The 21493-nt window shown below is 39.9% G+C and overlaps 1 long non-coding RNA gene across 1 annotated transcript in view; it reads right to left on the reverse strand.

Moving 5' to 3' along the window:
- Positions 1-336: 336 nt before the first annotated feature.
- Positions 337-21493, reverse strand: part of LOC144585878 (uncharacterized) — a 48069-nt gene continuing 26912 nt past the window's right edge. The window contains exon 2 of the long non-coding RNA XR_013540475.1: positions 337-19778. This is a non-coding gene — a long non-coding RNA (uncharacterized LOC144585878). The remainder of the gene's footprint in view (positions 19779-21493) is intronic.

Here is a 21493-nt window from a genome sequence, read left to right on the forward strand (position 1 = left end):
AATTGAATCACAGGGACCCTCAGATCTCATATCAAACATGCAGATCCCTCAGGAACAATAAGGAAACAATCAGAACTGTAGCTTTAGGTTAAAGCCACCATGATAATCTAAGTAGCAAAGATGCCTATTTACTGGCTTAATTAGACCACACATTTCCTCCCTCTACTTTTAAAGCAGCCATGATGTACTATGAAACAACTTGACAACCACAATGCAGATTGTCTGCTAGATTTGATCAATGCACCATGATTTTCTTGACTATGAAGTATCATAGTCCTATCAAGGATTTTTGCACAACTCATTGGCTGAAATCGTGTTGCTTGTGTAGTATGTTGCTCTATAAATATTGTGTGTATATATACTACCCATCTGGTCAAAGGCCACTCTGGATGGTTCACAGCATAAAATAGCAATAAACCAACAAAACATAAAATCGTAACAATAACTCAACTATAAAAATAAACCCACTATTTAAAAAACATTACAACAATAATCAAACAATCTAGAGTGGTCTTAATTGACTAGATAGGCGGGATGTAAATAAAATAAAATAAAATAAAATAAAATAAAATAAATAAATAAATAAATAAAAATCATCATCATCATCATCATCAAACAATCTAAAACAACTAGAGTTCGCCCACTGAATCACTGAGTGTTGGTGAGTCAGTTCCTCCCAATGGTCCTACTTTAGTTGTGATTTACTACACTTAAGCCAGTCAGAAACCAGAGAAGGCCCGTTTGAATCAATAGAATTTACAGAGAAGCTGACTCATCAACTCCCCGCTGATTCAGTGGGTCTGAATGTCACTTAGTACACTAGACAACAATAGCTCTGCCACTGGTTAAATTTAATGGAATACATATGTCACAGGGTGGGGGATGGTTACATATAGACCCTTGAAAATAAAGCATAATCCTGTAAATAAATAAATCTTGAAATCTTGTAAATAAATAAATACATTTAAATAAATAAATCTGAAACCTTCAAATTTTTTGAACTCCCAGTCCCAGAATTTGTCCAGAATCTCACAGCCATAATTCTAGGAGGAAAAATCCAAAACAGCTGACTTCACAGCGGTTCTCCTGTTCACATGCTTTGGGGTTCCTTTGAAAAAGAAGGAAAGTGCCTTGGAGAACCTAAGAGATGCAATGTGGATGGAAACACCATGGAAAGTCCCATCCTTACATGCATTTCACTTATGTGGAAATAAGAGCTAATTCAAATAATCAGTAAAGCGGCTGCTATAATCCATATCATCTCAGATGGGATTACTTCAGGGTTGATAAAAAGCAATGATTTTTTAAAAAATCAAATTGATTTAAATCACAATATAAATAAATATGATTCTTAAAATTTAACTCATAAAATTCAATTTTTAAAATTTAAATTGTGATTTTATTCCATTTGATTTACATTAAATCCACCCTAGGCTACTTATTTAAAAGGTCTTCACCATCTGACTCTCTATGTATATACAAAATTATCATGGGAAGGAGCAGCCAAACCTGTCTGCCAGTGATGAGTCATAGTTGGTATTGAAAGCTGCAGGGTCACTGAAAAGCAAAGTAATATAGAGGTCTTTCACATGAGTCATACCACACAAATCCCATTTCAGTGTGTTATGTGTGATCTTTGTCATCCTCACCTGCTGGTCAAGCAAACAGATGAAAAGAGAGTTTCTTGTCCTCAGCAAGGTAATTGAGATGGTGGTGGCCGATCCGCTGCAGGCTCTTCTGGATTAAACCAATGCCCTGGATCCATTCCAGTCAGGCTTCAGGCCGTGCCACAGCATGGAAATAGCATTGGTTGCTCTGTTTGATGACCTACTGAGGGGGGCTGACAGGGGCAAAATGTCTCTGCTGGTCCTCCTCGATATCTCAGCTGCCTTTGATACCATCAACCATGGTATTCTCCTGGGGAGGCTCTCCGAGCTGGGAATTGGTGGCCTGGCTCTGGCCTGGCTCCATTCCTTCTTGGAGGACCGTCCCCAGAGAGTGCAGATTGGAGAGAGTTTCTTGGACCCATGGAGCCTCAATTTTGGGGTTCTGCAGGGCTCGATTATCTCTCCAATGCTATTTAACATCTATATGAGGCCACTGGGAGGGGTCATCAGGGGATGTGGGACTTTGTGTCATCAGTACACTGATGATACTCAGCTCTACATCTCCCTTTTTCCAACAACAGTGGGTGCTGTTACATCCCTTGAGCGCTGCCTGGGGGCTGTTCAGCAATGGTTGCAGGTGAATGGACTGAGACTCAATCCGGGCAAGACGGAGGTCCTTCAGGTGGGTGTCCCAGACATCAGTGGTCTGGGAAACTCCCTCTCCTTTGGGTGGTGACTATTACCAAGAGTGAGGTTCGCAGTTTAGGTATACATCTGGACCCAGTGGCTTTCCCTCCTGCCATATCTTAATTTCTTATACTTTCGCACCTTGGATCTCTATATTTTTGGTTTTATTGTTTTTAAATCATAAACTGCCCAGAGTAGACCTTTGGTCTAGAAGGGCGGGATAGAAATCCAATAAATAAATAAATAAATAAATAAATAAATAAATAAATAAATAAATAAATAAATAAATAAATAAATAAATTGTCTATTGGTCTAGTAGAACCAGAGTTGCAGTGTTCTAGTAACAGGACTTTTTCATTTGCAGTGACAGCAACTTCATAACATTAGGCTGTCCTAGAGCTATAATAATGCGCTAGCATTATAACTTGTTATAGATTATAACTTGTGAATGTCATCCCCCAAGAGTCCTCCTTCTGGTGCTTCGAGCTTATTGGAAGAGCTGCCTATGTGCCATACTGTTTGTATCTGAGTTTAAGATGCAATTCTGCTGTTAGCTATCCTTGATATTCTGCAAATTATATGGTGGTTGTTCTTAAACTGAAGACTTATCAGTTTTTCACTTTTTGTGGAAATGAAAATTGTATCAAGTAATAAATACAGTTGCCTGCATTATTTTGATTTGGGTACATAGCTGTGGAGGCTATCATGATGAGCAGCTATGGCTAAAATCTATCATTAAACCATTGTTTTGACTTCTCCACCAAAAAATCTTTTTGGATGCTCGGAGAGAAAACAGGACAGACTGACTGCAGATATCAACAATTTTTGAAATATTCTTAGAATTCGCGAAGGCTTTCACGGCCGGGATCTAATGGTTGTTGTGGGTTTTTTGGACTCTTTGGCCATGTTCTGAAGGTTCTTCCTAACATTTCGCCAGCCATAAGTACTCATCTATACAAAAAAACTGCACCAGAGCACAGAGTGCTACTCCTGTCCTCTGAAGATGCTGGCCACAGAGACTGGCGAAACGTTAGGAAGAACCTTCAGAACACGGCCGAAGAGCCCGAAAAACCCACAACAACCATTCTTAGAATTATTCATCCACATAGAATAGAAAATACTATTCTACATCAGGCAATTAAAATTCCTCTTCTTTTCTTCTGACAGGATTCATTGTCAGATGGGCCCATTTTACAAGACTTGATGAGAGCTGAAGTGTGAAAAGGGCATCAGTTATCAGTATTAAAGATTCTCAGTCAAGGCCATGAGAATTAATTTCAAACGTCAGAACAACAGACAGTGAAACACTATGAAGAATGAAAGAAAAGAATTGATTAATCTATGGCTGGCATTCTAAAGTGAACATAAAAGATTTTTAGGTAGATTTGCCATCTGCTAGGACTATGTCCTGAACCTTCATGCTGTTTTTGTTTGCATTTTTCCCCAAATCAATGCATGGGGGATAAATATTAATTCCTTTCCAGTACAACTTGCTTCAAACTGATTGACAGTTAGTACGTGGAATGGTTGTCTCAAGTGATTCAGAGTGGTAGCTCGAAATCACTTGTCCAATGTGTTTACATGGAAGAAGAAATCATTGGTCTTCCACATCTGTTTGGTACGTAAATAAAAGAAATGATGTTAATTAAAAGTGATCACTCCTATGATACTTAACAGGGATCATAAGTGAGACTGCTTTGAGATGCAGTGAAAGCACATGCCAGTGACTGAAAAGTTGAGCGACATGGTCAAATAAGGGTAGGCATGCCTTCTAACAGAAAGGAGTGAATTTTAATATGTTTCTTTCCAAAATAGGCAGCAGTTTTATCTCTTGAAGAGACAGAGAATACAAGAGGGAGACAGAAACTTCTGAGCCCGTAGCCATTTTGCTTCCAGACCCAGAAGCCAATTTCTTGAGCCCAAATATCAGAGGGCTTTTGTAAGGACTTCACAGTGAAGGACAGGCATTCAGTTCAGGAGTCAATTTTCCTCCTGGAATGATTAATTGAAATTCAAGCTAAAACACTATGCAGCAATACAAGTTTCTAAATCAGATTCTGGTGACAGCTGCTGACAAGCCCATATTCAAAGTAGAGCCTGCTTTATTGTCTGAGAATAGTTACCAAGCAACATGGATTTACATCAATATGGAGAGTAAAAATAAAACACTTGGAATTAGTTAATTTATCCATTCACTCAGGGTTGAAGGACAGATATTATAATGGAAAGGCATTCCATTTTTCTTCTACTGAAGCCCAGAGGTCCAATAGCCCAGGCCAAGTGAGATGACAATTAATAATAATTGTGTGCTGTCAAGGCGATTCCAATTTACGGTGACCATTTCAAGGGTTTTCTAGGTATACAATACTCAGAAATGGTTGACCATTCCCTTCTTCTGGGGGTGCCCTTGGACTGTGCAGCTTGCCCATGGCTACACAGGCTGAGTCTTCTTCTAGAAGGCACAGTGGGGAATCAGATTTCCTACCTCTGGTTCTGCAGCCAGGTGGATAGGGTGGATAGATGCTAAGAATTAAGCAACAAGGTACATTTGACCATGTGTTCAGCCAATTAGTTTATAATCAGAATTAGAACAAAGCTCACTTACAAATCTACTCCTGATATCTCCCAATAAGCATTTTGTTTTCAGCATCCCAAGAGAAGCAGCTTAGTTGCACTGTTACACAGCGTGGAGTCAGAAAAACTTGCTCATGCAAATGGTAGAGAAATCTACCAGTAAATCTTTACCTGCTGCCTGTCTATTTCTTTGCTAAGCTGTGAAGTAGGGATGTAAAACATTGGTTACTGGTAAGAAGAAAATTTCAACATTTCTTTTCACTGGGCAAGATTATAAAAACTTTTGTGCATGGCCTTTGTTGTTATTAGTGCTGGCATTTTGGTACATGGGAGGGGGGAATTAGTACACATATTTTTGCACTAAAAGAAAAAAGATATTTTGTGGAGAAAACACTGTAGTCGCTCCCCGCCCTCCAGAAAAGCTATGGTGAAAGGCCTTTAGCATAGCAACATGGAAGTGTGCCACTTACACAAGCATTGGAATTGTATCACACAAGCACAGCAAGTGGAGGACAGGTTTTCTTTGTAGAGATTATGGCAGCAACAACAACAACGCTGCCTTACTATGCTGTTAGGAACCTCTACTCATTAGAAAGTCAGTGTATATTGGTCACTTTTCCCCCACATCAACCATTGTAAATTGCAAAATAAAGTTTTGATGCAAAACGTCTCTTTTAAAAATGCAAATTGTGAGGGTTTTTGCTACACCTGCTGCTTGCAGAAAAAGAATTCAGCTTTTCATTTATGCAGCAACAAAAAATTTTTTTGCATTGGCTGACAGTTTTTGTTATGTTATTGTTTAGTCATTAAGTCATGTCCGACTCATCATGACCCCATGGACCAGAGTGTGCCAGGCCCTCCTGTCCTCCATTGCCTCCTGGAGTTTGGTCAAATTCATGTTGGTAGCTTCGATGACACTGTCCAACCATCTCGTCCTCTATCATTCCCTTCTTCTCTTGCCTTCACACTTTTCCAACATCAGGATCTTATCCAGGGAGTCTTCTCTTCTCATCAGATAGCCAAAGTATTGGAGCCTCAGCTTCAGGATCTGTCCTTCCAGTGAGCACTCAGGGTTGCTTTCCTTTAGAATGGATAGGTTTGTTCTCCTTGCAGTCCAGGGGACTCTCAAGAGTCTCCTCCAGCACCACAATTCAAAAGCATCAATTCTTTGGTGGTCAGCCTTCTTTATAGTCCAGCTCTCACTTCCATACATCGCTACTGGGGAAAAACATAGCTTTGACTATGCAGACCTTGGTCGGCAAGGTGATGTCTCTGCTTATTAAGATTCTGTCTAGGTTTGTCATCGCTTTCCTCCCAGGAAGCAGGCATCTTTTGTTATGTTTCTATTCTGTTCTACTTAGACAAGGTATCTCAATGTGTCTAGACACTCTTTCCCATCAAGAATGAGAAAAATTGTCAATATTCCTTACAAGTATCTTACATATGAATGATTACTTTGTCACACTCTAATAATTTATTGCTTACTTGTTTGTTTGTTGTTGTTTTTTGAGAAAGAAAGGAAGGGGCTGGCTCTTGGCAGTTTGTCACCAAACGCCATAAAAATTACCCCATTGGGGACATCATCTATTTCTTTAAAGACAAAGTGTTTCCTTCTTCCACAAAATTATAGTGTTTCCTGTGATCAAAATAATGTTTTCCTCTTCCCCCAACATCACCAAGATGTTGCTGTCCTCTGAAGATGCCGGCCACAGAGACTGGCGAAACGTTAGGAAGAACAACCTTCAGAACACGGCCAAAGAGCCTGAAAAACCCAGAACAACCATCACCAAGAATATTTATATAGACTGTTTTCAGGGTTAAAATTTCACAAGAGCCGAATGCTTTTTTCTTAACCCCATCTTGCAAAGTGTTAACACTTTGTAAGTCATTTTTAAGTTGTTTCAATTTTATGCTTCAGTTCTCATAATGATAGCAGGAATGTAATTCAGCTTTGGATCTTTTTTAAAAAATATACCACATATTCAGAAAACAAATGGGTGCTATATTAGAGGGTTCAAACTCTTCACATCAACAAGGGTTAGTCTGGAACAAAAGCTGGTTTTACAATTTGCACCAGCTTTGAAAATGTGCCATGTGGCGCCATGTACCATCTTCACTAGTTCCATTTTCGATCTTTTTTTGGAAAAATGTCAGAGGAAATGAAAGTAACTCAAGAAATGCACAAAGTTATCAGACTGAATACAGCCTGGTTTGACCTGCTAAGTTTTTAATTAACCTGTGTCGCAAACGGCTGAATGGATTATCTCTGCTACTGTGCCTTATGAATAAAACCGACAGTCACAGTCCTTCCTATTGGCTTGCCTAGCAAAAATTCAGTAATGCAAGGGAAGAGTGGCAAACCTGGAAAACGCCAAATGTTTTCCCAGTGTCTTGGGGAAATGATCTGTGTAATAAATGTGTAGGTGACATAGATAAATTAATCAGCCCCGAGTTTTGTTTAGTAGAATTTAATATGTAGCTGGCAGATTAATCTTAGGCCAAAGCAGAACTGAAATATAATGGTGCACTAATATTGCACTTAAAATTACAGTGATTTACACCATCTAGTGTTGTAATTAGAATAAATGGTTTTGCCTTTCTTGCAATACTCCAAATATTATCTGAGCAATGTGACATGTAAAAGAAGGGCTTAGGGACAGAACTGCAGCTCCTTGGGCCAGTATTGACCTAGAATCAATCAAAGGAGTTAATGAAGGGATCCTATCTGAAAGCAAACTGTACACACATAAACAAGCACCATATGAACCAATATGCTCCATCTACACATTTCCACTCTATGAGGTATAGCTGGCACTATCCCTTACTGTAGAGTACAAAAAGTGAATAAAACCTGTTCTGATTATCTACAGCCATCTAAGGTCCACATTAACAATCCACTATAAGAAAAGAAAAATTTTCTTTATAGTAATTCATCTGGCTGATTGGCTTCTACTTCATGAATTTGGTTTCATTTGACAGTTTATATGGTTTTAAGTTTGTTCATCTGGTGGCACAATGTGAAAGGGGAGGACACGGGGCTAAGTTCACCCCTTAAGGCTTCACAGATATGAGATCTGCTCAGCAAAATCCATGCTTCTTCACCAAGCAGCAAACAGGTGAGGGCTTTGACTGAGCATTCCCATAGGGACTAACCCAATATGGTCATCAGCCACCTTCCTTTTGCAAGGTGGCTTACGGATACTCACCTTATGCTGATTTAGATCTGGGGTTTCAATGTCCTTTCATGAAATTTAGACCCCCTGCACTGTGTCAGCTTGGTTAACTTCCTCAGTGGAGTTTATTGCACTCAGTGAAGTTGTGTCCATTTCCAATCCCATCTCTGTCTCTGGCATTTTATGTTCCTTGTGCTGTTACATAGGCAATAGCTGTTGGATGAGAAACACAATATAGGTGGCCCAGAGAACGTCATTCCCACCCAACAGATGTCATCCTGGTGTTTGTTTTTAAACTGAAACATTATGGAATCAAAATGAGAAAAAGACTCTTTTAATATAATGTGCAGACTGGGTTATACCAACATTAGCTTTCATCAAAGAAAAGTGTACCCATGGAGTGGAGGGGGAATGAGCTGTACAAAAATGATGATTGGTACAAAGATTAAACCTCCTTCCAGATCTTGTGCTAAGGCCCTGATTCAGACTATATTTGTTATTGTTTCTGTTTAGTAAAGAAAAGACAAGCTTGCAAGGACTCATCATAGAACAAGTCACACCAAGTTTGCCTACGAAGCTGAGCAAAAATCAATATGTTCTCAGACTTGTAAGAAGCATAGTTTTAATTAGAAAAGGGTACAAATTTAATTTCACTATCGTAAAATTTCCCAAGGTCTCTAGAGACCACCTGTACTCGATAAATATAAGTAAACAACTCTACTTGTTTTGCATATAGTTCTTGCAATAAGATGTTTCATGTTTTATTTCATAGACTTAACCATCAGGTTCCCTTTACTTGCAGATCTAATTCAATTATCAAATTGCAGATTTCTTCATTAAAGCTAAAATCACTATAGCCTCTTACTTACTTATCTGTTTATTTGTAGTAAAAGCACCCACAATAATAACATCAAAATTATCTCCACATACCACTGTGGATCATCTGGTAATAATCACAGCAGCAAAGAAAAAAAAAAAACAATGCTGTCTTTGAATAAACCATTAGCAATCCCCTCCACACACTTCATTAGAAGACTGCTGTTTCATTCCAGTAATGGTGCAATTGCATCCATCCAATGAAAACAGCAAAACTATCAAAAAGGGAATTAGATGAAATGTTTTCATCATTTCTAAAAGAGGTTTGCAGTAGATATCCAAAGATAATAGCTATATGCAACTTGCTGCTTTCCCTTAGATTGTTCTCTTGATAGTTCTTTCCTAGTTGATCTTTTTCCCTTCCATTTTAGATAAAGAGGTGGGCTTGCACATATGAAAGTCAGTCGTAGTGGTGCCTGTAACAAAGTTTGAAAAATGTCTTTCCTTCTGCATTTTCCTCTTTCCTCCTAATGAGATCTCCCAGGTTAAACAGTAAAGGCTTGAAAGCAAGGGAGGCCCTTGGACTGGAATACAGGAGCAACTTCACCCCAGAATATCAGGGGGACACTTTCCTGCCCCAGCCATGAGCTGCATTGTCCTGAACCTAGTTTGTAGTCCCAACTTCTGAAGACCCATTGAACCAACACATTTGCATGTTGACTTATCATTCAACTATTAATTCAACCGGTCTGCTCTTTCTGGGACTGCCATTCATGTTCAGTCCTTACAGTTTGACTTAGGAGATCCATTTAGCCTGGGCCCATGCTTTGGATTTAGGCCTAGGTTTCTCTATTTACCTTGCTATCAAGCTAGTCATTTCTACTCATAAAATGCCACCAAATATTTCTAAAAGGGTAGGGAGAGAGAGAAACCAGGCTCAAGGAATACTGAAATAATAGGCAAACAGTAGAACATCATTGTTTCCTGTCCTCAGAACATTTAAAGTCTTTCTGCTCCTGGCAGGGTCAGCAGGTAACCCTTTCCCCAGGCTTGTTTCCATAAACTCCACAGGGTCCAGATTAAGTCCAACAGGGTTTCATTGCAACTGTGGAAGGTGAAACAATAACTGCAGGAGTGCACTCTACTCCTGCCTCTTGTCTCAGGGTAAAGTTAACAGCACTTGCCCCTGCAAGAGTGAGGTTTGTAGTTTGGGTGTACATCTGGACCCGGTGGTCGCCATGGAGACCCAGGTGTTGTCAGTGGTCTGTTCCACACATTTCCACCTTTGGTGGATGCCCAGCTGTGTCCCTATCTTGATGTGGGGGCACTCACCACTTTGGGCCATGCGCTTGTAGTCTCACGATTAGACTACTGTAATGCACTCTACCTGGGGCTGCCTTTGAAACTGACACGGAAACTCCAAATGGTTCAGAATACACCGGTAAGACTTCTTACAGGGGTGAAAAGATACCACCATATTTTCCCCCACTCTGGCCGCCTTGTATTGGCTGCCCATTCGCTTCCACGTTGATTTCAAAGTCCTAACGATGACATAGAAAGCCCTAAAACAGTTTAGGACCTCGATATCTGGCAGAGCACCTCCTTCCACCCAGTTCTGCCAGAGTCACTCATTCCAGCTAGGCCGGGCAGCTGAGGGCCTAACGCCAAGGGAAGTCTGGAAGGAAATAATGAGTAACTGGGCCTTCTCAGCAGTGGATCCTCACCTCTGGAATAACTTGCCCATGGAGATCCGCCTGGCTCCCTCTCTGGGTGTCTGCAGGGGTAAACTTAAGACCTGGTTATTTGGCAGGCTTTCCCTCCTGCCGTGTCCTTAAATTCTATATTTTTGCCATCTTGGATTTATGTATATGTTTATTGGTCTTAGTGTTTTTAAATTTGTAATGCCGCCCAGAGTAGACCTTTGGTCTAGATGGGTGGGGTAAAAATCTAATAAAATAAATAGTTTCAGTCCAATCCAGGCCCCTAGTTAGCTCCACTAGGGCCCATGAGTCCTTGGAATCCTTTAATGGCAGCCTGCACCAGGGACCAGAGATGGGTGCCCTCAAGAGAGTTGCCATGTATGCTGGGTGTGAGGGCAGGGCTCAGGATTCTCCACTGTTGGGTGCTGAGGCAGGGGAAGCAACAGTTGTTGCTGGAGGCACTGCTGGCATTCCCATTGCCTTTTTTCACCTCCAGTATTTCTTCTGGGTAGGCATCTGGCCTGCAGGATCTGCTGCTGGTTGGCAACAGTGGCACTGGTGTTGAGGCCATGCATGCCTCCTTCAAACACGCATCCCTCATTCTCTCTTCCTTTGTCCTCCCCCAGTGCCTCACTTATGGCCCAAACTTCAGAACAGTTTCCTTTCCCCCTTCTTCTTCAGATGCTCAACCTTAGTTGATACCCACCCACCCCTCTCCTGGGTTGGGAGGTCCCTTCCCAAGCAATCTCACATCCAGTTGTTGGTGGATCCATGGATCTTGCTCCAGTGCCTGGGTTGGGGCTGGTGGCCAGCACTAGCCACGGCCCCCTTTGCATTGAGATAAAAGCATTGTTTGTGCATTCATGAATGTGAGGGCTTTTACCATGCAATTGTCTTGTCTCACTCACAGATTTTTATGTGGGGAACAGACATCCTCAGCTTTTGTAAATCTTCCTGTTTCCTCTTCCATCTTATCTTTGTATAGAAATTACATTAAGGAGGAAACATTGGAAAAGCTGCAATATTGTTATGTAGCCTACTGTAGGATAGAATAGCTGCAAGAATGACAGAATAGCTACAATATTGTTATATTGCCTTTCATCTGGAAATACTCTGAAACAGTATGCAATTTTTCCACACACTGTCCAAGTCTCACGTGCAGCTCTAGTTCCGTTTCAGAGCACTACTAGTTATGATACAGCTGAAGCCTCCATTTCTAGAAATTCAGCTGGGGTGGGGGGTGGGAGAGCAATGTGTTAAAAAAATACTTGACGAAGATTGTCACGCAACTGAGAAGAAACAGCTACTCTTAACTGGCTATCCTATCAGAGTCTGCCTTTAATTTATATTTATTTGTTTTAATTTGCTTTAATTATCTGAAGCTCATGCAACATACTAGCTAGCAGGAACCAATTAAAGTAGGTTTCTGACTCTGATTTACAGTAAATACTTGTGAATTTCTTTAGCAGTCAGATAGGCAGTAAGCAACTGATCAATCAGGTATAGATGGATCCATTTGCTGATTCAATCATCTGTCAAGGCTTGTGCTTTCAGTTTACAAAAAGAAAATGAGAGTTCCCTCTGTTTAGACAACCAGCTAAATTGCTGTTGCTGGAAACTCTATGTAACCTCAATTAAGGGTTATCTCCAAGTAATTAAAGACTCATCTCCCACTGTGAATCACAGACGTAATGAAGTGCAAAGGTAACAATCTTAATCACCCTGAGAAATGAAGCTCTTAATGAGGCCAAATACTGTATATGTATGGGAGAATCTATTGCTCTTTTCAGGAATGAACATTTTCAATTTATGACATTCAATTAGATAAAATATTGTGCATGCTACACATGTAACTATGTTGCTAATTATCCTTCTCTCTCTCTTTATCCAAGAAATTTAGGGAGTTAGTCCATCTCGTATTTGGTCTTCCTCTTTTCCTGCTGTCTTCAATCCTTCCCAGCATTATTGTATTTTCTAGAGAATTTTGCCTTTTTTACAATGTGCTCAAAGTAGGATGGACTCAGTTTCCTCATTTTTTCCTCCAGAGATAGTTCAGACTTGATTTGCTCTAGGACCTACTTGTTTTATTTCCTGGCAGTTCAGGATATCTGCAAAGCCCTCCTTCAGCACCATATTTCAAACAAATTGATTTTCTTCCTGTCACTTTTCTTCACTGTCCTGTTTTCACTCCCATACATAGTAATCAGTAATAAAATAATACCTTGCTCTCATGTTACACACCCTTACACTTGATGATCTTTTCTAATTCCTCTATTGCTACCCTTCCAAGCCTCAGCCTCTGTTTAGAAGCTTGCAGGTTAAAAAAAAAATAGAATTCAAAAATTGACACCAGAAGAGAAGGTGCACAAGGGAAGTTGAATTTCATAATTTACTTCCTTCTAAGAAATGAGGAACTGCAAAATAGCACCACGGAACTCTTTGCAGCTACCACATTACAGGAACATACAACTCATTGATTGATCCTCATCTAAAAACTTAATTATTTTGTTTCTCCCAAGCACTGGGTAAGTAGATAATCTGCAAAGAGGAACAGCTGAGATGGTATTTCCCTACACAGCCCATGGTTTCCCTTTAAAAAAAAAATCTTAATTCTCATTCCCCTGCTGCCTTGAAAATTGGGAAATTAAGACTAGGGCACTTCCTCCAGCCAATAAAAAAGGGAGGAGATGGAAAGAAGGTTGAGAGGACCCATGATCCCGAAGCTAGGTGTATGATTCCCCCACCTCCACCTGGTTTTCCCATCAAATGAGAAGAAACCTTTTTGGATGCAAAATCCACAACGTACAGGTAGGTTCAATGCTCTTCCAGATCAAAAGGGAACAGAGGAGGCCAATACAAATGCCTCCTCTAGATGAGACTGTTATTAAACATATTGTTCTGAGGCAATTGAATCCTTCCCTTATTCTTCCTTTTGAATTTAATTTCTTCAGTTCGTTTTCCTTCTGCAGCAAAAGCAAAGAGTTCTGCTATACAGTATCTTATAAATAACACATCTGTGACAATATGATCTCTCATGGACTGTAGCCTATATACTTAATGAATTATAACTCAGCTCTCCCTTGTTCTAACCTCTCTTTGAAGTTTCTTTGTGGTGCAATGGCTGACATCCAGTTGCTTCTTGTAAGCCAAATCATGACTTTCAGTCCATTCCTCTCTAATAAACAAAGCATCCCCACTCCACAACAATTCCTAGGGTATGTGCACATATGCACCAATACACACACACACACACACACACAACCCAGGGACAGTTTGTTTCGCAGCATGGGACAGACAGACCAAAAGTTACAATTAGCCTTCTGTTGAGCAACTGGATTTTGACCAATGCCTACTTTAAGGCTAGCGACAAAGTATCTGGTCAGGTGAAATGTTCTCCTACTGTGGTTTGTTTGTTTGTTTGTTTGTTTGTTTGTTTGTTTGTTTGTTTAGCATATTTCTACTTCTGGTAAGATCTGTGCGATCTGAGTGCAGATTTTCTTTTTCCATAGAGGTTGGTGTTTGTCATGTGTATGTGCAGAGGGCACTGGTATCAGAAGATAGTAGCTATCACTTCGTAAGATGAGAGCAAACTCATGTGGGTTGGCATGATTAGGTTTTGTAACAGTATTGCCAGAAAAATGTGTTTCTCACGTGGTCCCATCTCTGGACATGTATTCTTCCTGCATTCTCTCTTTTGCAAATAAGTAGATATTTAAGGAAAGAGCATTGTTTACAGGCAAACGCAGCCTACAGCTGCATCTGTTAGAAGCAATGGTCATTGTCCAGGATGGCTGTTAACTCATTAATGATACATTCAAATGGTTTCAGCTGGAAGCTTTTGTGAGCATTCTAACATTGGAGGCACTCAAGAGAAAATTGGAGAACCATCTGTCATCTGCTTTTATTTGGATTCCTGCACGGACAAGGGAGTTGGACTTGATGGCCTTATAGGCCCCTTCCAACTCAATGATTCTATGATTAACACAAAAAAATTGTATTCTACCATTTTCTCTACTAGTCTGGCCTGTAGTAAATAATTTTTCATCTACCACTACCCATGACTGACCTTGTTTGACAGGTGGCTTCAGCACAGTGTGAGGACACACAACAACACAAAACGTATGGATTGGGGGAAAAGTCCACGTGACTTTAGCCCGAATCCAAAGCATTCTATCCCTTTGTTGGTTTATTCCAGCAGTTGAAATAGGCTCTTTGTCTCTGAGGCAGGATAAGAACCAAATCATTTGTTCAACATGCATCTTTGATGACTGACTTTTATACCCTTCCACCCCATCTCTCATTTTGCTCCTCCTGATCCATAACAGTAAGCTTCGGTGTTCATCTGTTGAGCTATCCACAATTCCCCTGTTGTTGTTGTTGTTTTGAAAAACCCAGTGCCCTTAAGTTTGTAAAAAACAAAATGGAGCTTTTAATGACAGGATCTTCCAGAGGTAATTAATCTGATACAGTTTGAATCAACTTGATGACACATAACAACCAGATTTAAAGGTGTATCTTTTCCCCTGCTGATCATTAAAGCTCTCAGGAAATGTACACACTCCCTCTTTTAATTCCTGAGAAACTCCTTTTGAAATCCCAGTTCTACTGTGAAACCTTTACTTCTTATCCCAGCCAAATAACTTTCAAGTCAAAACAAACAAAAGACATAGCCAAATGCAGAGGGACTTCTTTAGAAGCTCGTAACAAGAAATCGGTGTACAGTAAAAATGACCGATATATTTGGTACCTCAAATATATTCTTTAGGGCAGTGGTTCTCAAACTGGGATCCCCAAATGTTCCTAGACTGCTGTTCACCACTTGCTGTCCTGGCCAGGATTTCTGGAAGCTGCAGTCCAAGAACATCTGGGGACCCAAGTTTGAGAACCACTGCTTTAGGGTGCAAAATGATCCATTTCAAATAGTCTCACTTAATTATGAGTTGCAGAAAAGGGTCATATCTTAAAACTATAACGAAAGTATTCAATTAAATAGGAAGTAGTGAATTACCTTTGCTTTCTCGTTTTGTCTTCTAAAAGAATCTCTTTGCTATGAAGAGTAGATGTGGCCATGGCAACTGCTACATGACAGCCATATTCTGTAAACGTCAAGACACACTTCCTTGACAGGCCCAGGCTGTACCAGTGTATATCCAGCCTCCATTGAGTCCTTTGTTTTCTCATTATGTGACCACTTAATTCTGTTTCTGAAATGTCTGCCAGACATTTTAAAAGTATGCCTTTGCAATGAAAGTATTCATTGTTCAATAAGGAAGATGAGGCAGAGAGATCATGGACTGCTCTGGTTATAGCAACATTTCCCACTCCTTGCCTTTCTTCCAGAGAGGGTGGTTGAGGCAGAGATCAGAACAGGCAGTGCACAATGTAGAGAAGAAATGTCACTCCCTCTCACCATCTTGCAATGGTGCCCCTTACTTTCTTCCACTAAATTGACTTGCAACTATTCATTGTAGGAGGGAATCTAATAATGTGGGAACTCAAGAATACCTACTAAGACAAGGGCTAAATCCAAGCGAACATCTGCTTCTTGGGAAAAAATGGGTTTCCCTTCAAACACACCCCTTCTTAGTGCATGCTCAGGAGCATCATCTGCTAAGGAAAGAGTCCAAAGGCTTTTCCTTTCTCAACCAAGTCCTCCTCATAACAGATTTTCAATAATTTAATGTGGCAGGTGGATTCATGATTTGAAGCAGGTGAGTTCATGTTTTGAAGTTCCTTATTACAACCTGCCCCCCTAACTAATCAGTAAATGCAGTGGCATTCACTCTTATACCTAATTTCCTCTGCTTTCTGACATCCACCTTAAATGACTGAATGAGCTCCTCCATAACTTGCAGGTTGACTGTCATCAATACACAACTAACACTGAACTCTATAACCCTGTTAGGTAATTTTGAAAATCTGTTGAAAGCAGAAAAAGTGAACCAAGTGTACAAGCTTCACCACTTCCCTCTTCACTTCAGTCAAGGAAAAGTGAGAGTCTGTAGGGGAAAAGTTATTCGACCTGCATAGGTTCTCTGCGAGGAACAGAAAATGAACAGACAAGGTTCTAGTCATGCAGAGAGCCGATAAGGATACCACAGGCTTCCATATTCCAGCTTTTGTGTGATGAAAGCAGCGATTAAGGTAGTAGGGTTAACACACTCCTTTCAGTCTATACCCTCTCTGCATGTTGCAGAAGAACAGAAGCAGAGCTTATCTCTCAGTTATCATAGATCAGATTCAGGTTAGGCAGTGGATGTGCTTGAGCTGGTAGGGGACATCTTCAGAAATCTGTGTTTGGTTCATTTATTTGAATCAGCTGAAAATATTTACACTTCAGTTCACCTTCCTGCAATACATTTGTTCTGTTCTAGAAACATACTGTGGTCAAATTGCATTCATTAGTCCATAGCAGAGGAATGATGTCTTTGATTCATTCAGTCCATTTGATCATTAAGCACACTTGGATGTTCTTTTTAAAAATCATGTTCTCACTTTATTCTATTTCAGATAGTGATTTTTCACTGGCTTTGTCAAAGTAATAATGGTAAGAAGTTGAGCAATCATGGATAACCCTGCCAGTTCCCAACCTCACATTTCATTGGGCAAATATACAAAAATGATATCACCCAATCAAGCCTTAGCAGGGGCTCATTCTATATGTAAGTGATTGTTCTGTCATAGGACAACACAGCTAAGCTGATCCAAAACAGAATCCCTGCTACACTCAATACACATAAATGGTTGAAAGTGCTAGGAAGTGAGATATGAAGTTTTTCCATATAGGTGTGAGACAGGAAAGGAAACAGCTGCTGCGAAATCTGCAAATGAAAATCAAAAGAAATTCCAGAGCAAATGAAAAGCCTTTTAAAATTATTTCTCCCTTTTCCTGACAAAATAAATCAATCCTCAATGGCTATTGAAAAAGGGTTTATCAGTACAGACTCGTTTCAAACCAAACTTGAAAACAAACTCAGATTAGCTTTTTAATAATATGTTGTTAAAAGGGGGGAAAGCATCAATGTCAGACAATATTTGTTGGCCCATTGAAGTGTACTGGTGTGTGCCACAATCTAGAACTACATTTCCAACAGACACCAGAAGGCCTTCAAATCAACTCTTACCACATATTTTGACAGTGCTCAAGTTCAAAAACCTTTCATATATATTGTATTGACAGCATGAATAAGAGACTCCAGAGTTGCTCTGAGCTGTTTAGTGAAGGTTATTTGGCAGTGAATGTATCCAGAATATCAGAGGTAGAGAGTGAGTCTGCACTACTGCACAGTTAGAATATTTAACTCCTATTGACTAGTGGATTTGAGCAAGCTGTGCTCAGGGTGGCAGCTTTGAACTGCAGCGCTGGAAGGGACCCTATGGATCATCGAGTCCAGACCCTCTCACGAAGGCACAATGGGGAATCGAACTTCCAACCTTTGGCTTCACAGCCAGATGCCTAAACCACTTAGCGTGTGCTCAGATCTCTCTGTGTATGTTTTCTTAGACACGAAACATCCATGGGACTTTTAAGTAAATGGAAATAAAATTGCAGCAGAATTAAGAAAATGTGTTCCATTCAATTGCCTGCCCAAAGTAGACCACACATTTAATGCTAGCTATCATTAGCCATTATTTAGTGAAGCTAGCTTATACCCAAAACCTGATACTATTTTCACAAGGAGGGTACATTCAATGTCTAAGTGCACGAGTATATGCCTGATTATTTGGAAAGAGGTCCTATTAACTTCAATGTGATCTGCTCCTCTCGAAGCATCCCCAATGCGTAACATTGATGGAGAAACCTCCTGAGCTTCTTTTCCTACCAGGTAGGTTAGGCAGCAGTGAAGTAGATTGGGAAAACAGTTCCCCACATTTCCACGACCAAGGTACCTGTCAGCAGGTAAAGCATGCTGATGGAAAGCCATCCCTCTATCCTAAAGTTGAAAACTACAACAGTAGACGCTGTCTAGGGGGAGGGGATGGGGTAGAAATTTAAATAAATAAATAGATAGATAGATAGATAGATAGATAGATAGATAGATAGATAGATAGATAGATAGATAGATAGATAGATAGATAAATGAATAAATGAATAAATGAATAAATGAATAAATGAATAAATGAATAAATGAATAAATGAATAGAGAAAGGCATGGAAAGATTTTGGTGATGATGAGGAAGATACTGCTGGAGTACACCCAGGCAGAAAACCTGCATATTCACTGCAAGCAGGGCAGAGTATTGTGTGTTCAGATGAGACCTTTTAGACTAGGACATCTCTTAGCTTCATTGTTTATTGGCAAGTGGAATTTGTAATTTAACTTTGTGATATCTAAACATGAATTGGATCCCGCATCATATGTGTTTATGTACAATATTTTATTCTGCCTTTCTCCTAAAAAAGGACCAAAGGGGGCTTATAAAAAATGAAAAGTATAAAAACAATAAACAATAAATTATTAAAAGTGTTTTAAAATAGTTAAATATCATATTAAAAGTTAAAAGTAGTATTAAAAACACATTAAAAACAAAAGCAAACAGTCCCATCTTTTAAAAAATCCTTAAACAGTCAGTCACTAAAGACACTGGAAACAATGGAACATTTTAAAAAAATATGACTGAGGTCTTGGCTGAGTTCAATGTATTTACTCCAAACACATATCCAAACCAAGTCTAGCAGCAGTTCTAGAAACAGAGTTCTCCCCTCTGTTGTTTTCACAAACCAACAGAGATATAGTCAACTGAAAATCAAACTGCTCCAAAAACAAATCTAAATAGACATACAAATATAATAAAATGTTAAATACTTCACAGCGAACTCATACCAAAATAGTCTAAGGGTGTCAATGGAAGTTTATAATTTCAAATCAGATTCTAATAATATGACAGCAGGAGCAGAACAGGAAATTAATTTAAATCTTGAAACCAACTCGTCGGCCCTGATTGAATCTTTCACAGACTGCCAGCAATACTGGCAACAAAGAGGGCCAAAGGTCCATCTGGATTTCTCAACAAAGAAATGTAGGACGTCTTCAAAAGGACCAGAGATTACTCCTGCTCTATGAAGTGAACTGGTGGCATTAAAATCTACTCAGAGTTCTGGCAACCATGAAAGTCAGGGTTAGCTTTGGGAAGAAAAAGAAAAACTCACCATTCCGTTGATGAAATATAGATAATGGCTTATGACAGGAGGTAGTGCATGGCCCAGCTGTCCTTCTTTCCTGTCAATTTACACACACATAAATATTCATTAATGTATATTATAGCCATACAAAACTAATTCCAGGACAAAGCAAATGAGCTGGGAAGAAATCCAGCCCGTAATGAAATTCTAATTTTACCGTTGTAGACCTCGGATGAATGTATCTCACTGTGCCCTGCAGGCAGTATCTTATTCTACCATGATATTTTCTGCTTCATTCAGCAACAACTTTCTTCCACAGTACCTTTTTTCCCTGCAACTGAAGTCAGCTTTTTCAAAGGCTGAACAGCAGCGTGTGCATTTCTAATGGAAGCAATTTCCAGTTTGGAAGAATCCATTTGCGGATATAGGTGTATTGCACGTGCTACCAGTTCAGCTCTGGCTATTCCCGAAAGGAATAGCATTTCTCTTGGGTTTTCACTAGCTCTGGGAAGAAAGTACAAAGAGAAAGTCTAAGAATAAGGAGTTGTGAAATCCAGGCCATTGGAATGCAGAGTGTGGTCAAGAAATTATTCATAGAAAATTCTCATATATTTTAGCTCTTGGGTAAGCAAGCTACACCATGGCCAGTATCTTGCTGGGGGAAAAGATCCATGCATAACAAACCGTTGCAGAAAAAAGTTGTGTTTTCAGTGGAGTCATAGAGGCCCAAACCCAGGTAAAGAATCTACTCAAACTGTGGCACAAGTAGCTCTGTATTTATGGGGATCCCTGATTTACAATGGCTTATTCTAGAATACCTGCTTTTACAAACATTCAGGTGTTATTTAATACTTCTCCAGCATACAAAATTCACTGTGATGTCTAATGTGACTGGTGCTATAAACTTCATATATTTATGTCACCAAGTACAGCAGCAAGAGAGCAGAGGTGTGAAGCAGAAGCTACAAGACAGGAGAGGTTTCATTTTTAAGGCATGAAATTTTCCCAGAAACAAAACCATATTTTGCTTGGAAAACAGGGCATTGCATGTATCTGTGAAGATTCTCAGTCCAGGTGAGGTCATCTGGAAGTTGAGTCATGACAACTGGACTTCTTTCTTATTAGGTTGAAATGTTTTGCTACTCATCCAAGTAGCTTCTTCAGTCTGAGGAAAGTTGGTAGGAACCCCTGATATATCCTCCACTTCCCCCTGGTCTAAATAGTCTTGTTAGATGGACAAAGGATGGGGGGGGGGTGTGAGTGAAAATCCCACTTCTGCAGTCCTTCTCCACTCTTTGTCATTGGTCATTAACAGTGGTCTTTCTGATGGGTGGTCCTGGTCTTTCTGAGGACAGATGAAAGGACAGCATGATAAATAGGAGACAGGTTGTATCTAAGGCCCCCCACCCCTGTTGAGTGAGGGATTTTCTTTTTCTAAGGAAGAGGTGATATCTCCATTCTTATTTCTGCACTAAAAAGGAAATAACCAAATTCCAAATGCCTCCAACAATATTAACACTGGGGACTGTATCTCACAGTAAGGGCTTCTGCGACACAGCTCTTCAGATGAGGCCTTCTCTCAGTTCCATTGCCATCAGAGGTGTGTTTGATATGGACAAGAGAGAGGACCTTCTCTGTGTCTGCTCCCAAGTTGTGGGATTCTGTTCCTCAGGAAGTTAGATTGCCATTTCCCCTTTTATTCTTTCTGCAACACTTAAAGACCCACCTCTTTATACAGGCTTTTAATAGCTATTATTGAGTCACACTTGGTGGGCATAAGTTCCTTTTAAGAGTGTTTTAATGTTTTTAAAT

Source organism: Pogona vitticeps, chromosome 1 (genome assembly GCF_051106095.1).
Source record: "Pogona vitticeps strain Pit_001003342236 chromosome 1, PviZW2.1, whole genome shotgun sequence".
Classification (NCBI taxonomy): domain Eukaryota; kingdom Metazoa; phylum Chordata; class Lepidosauria; order Squamata; family Agamidae; genus Pogona; species Pogona vitticeps.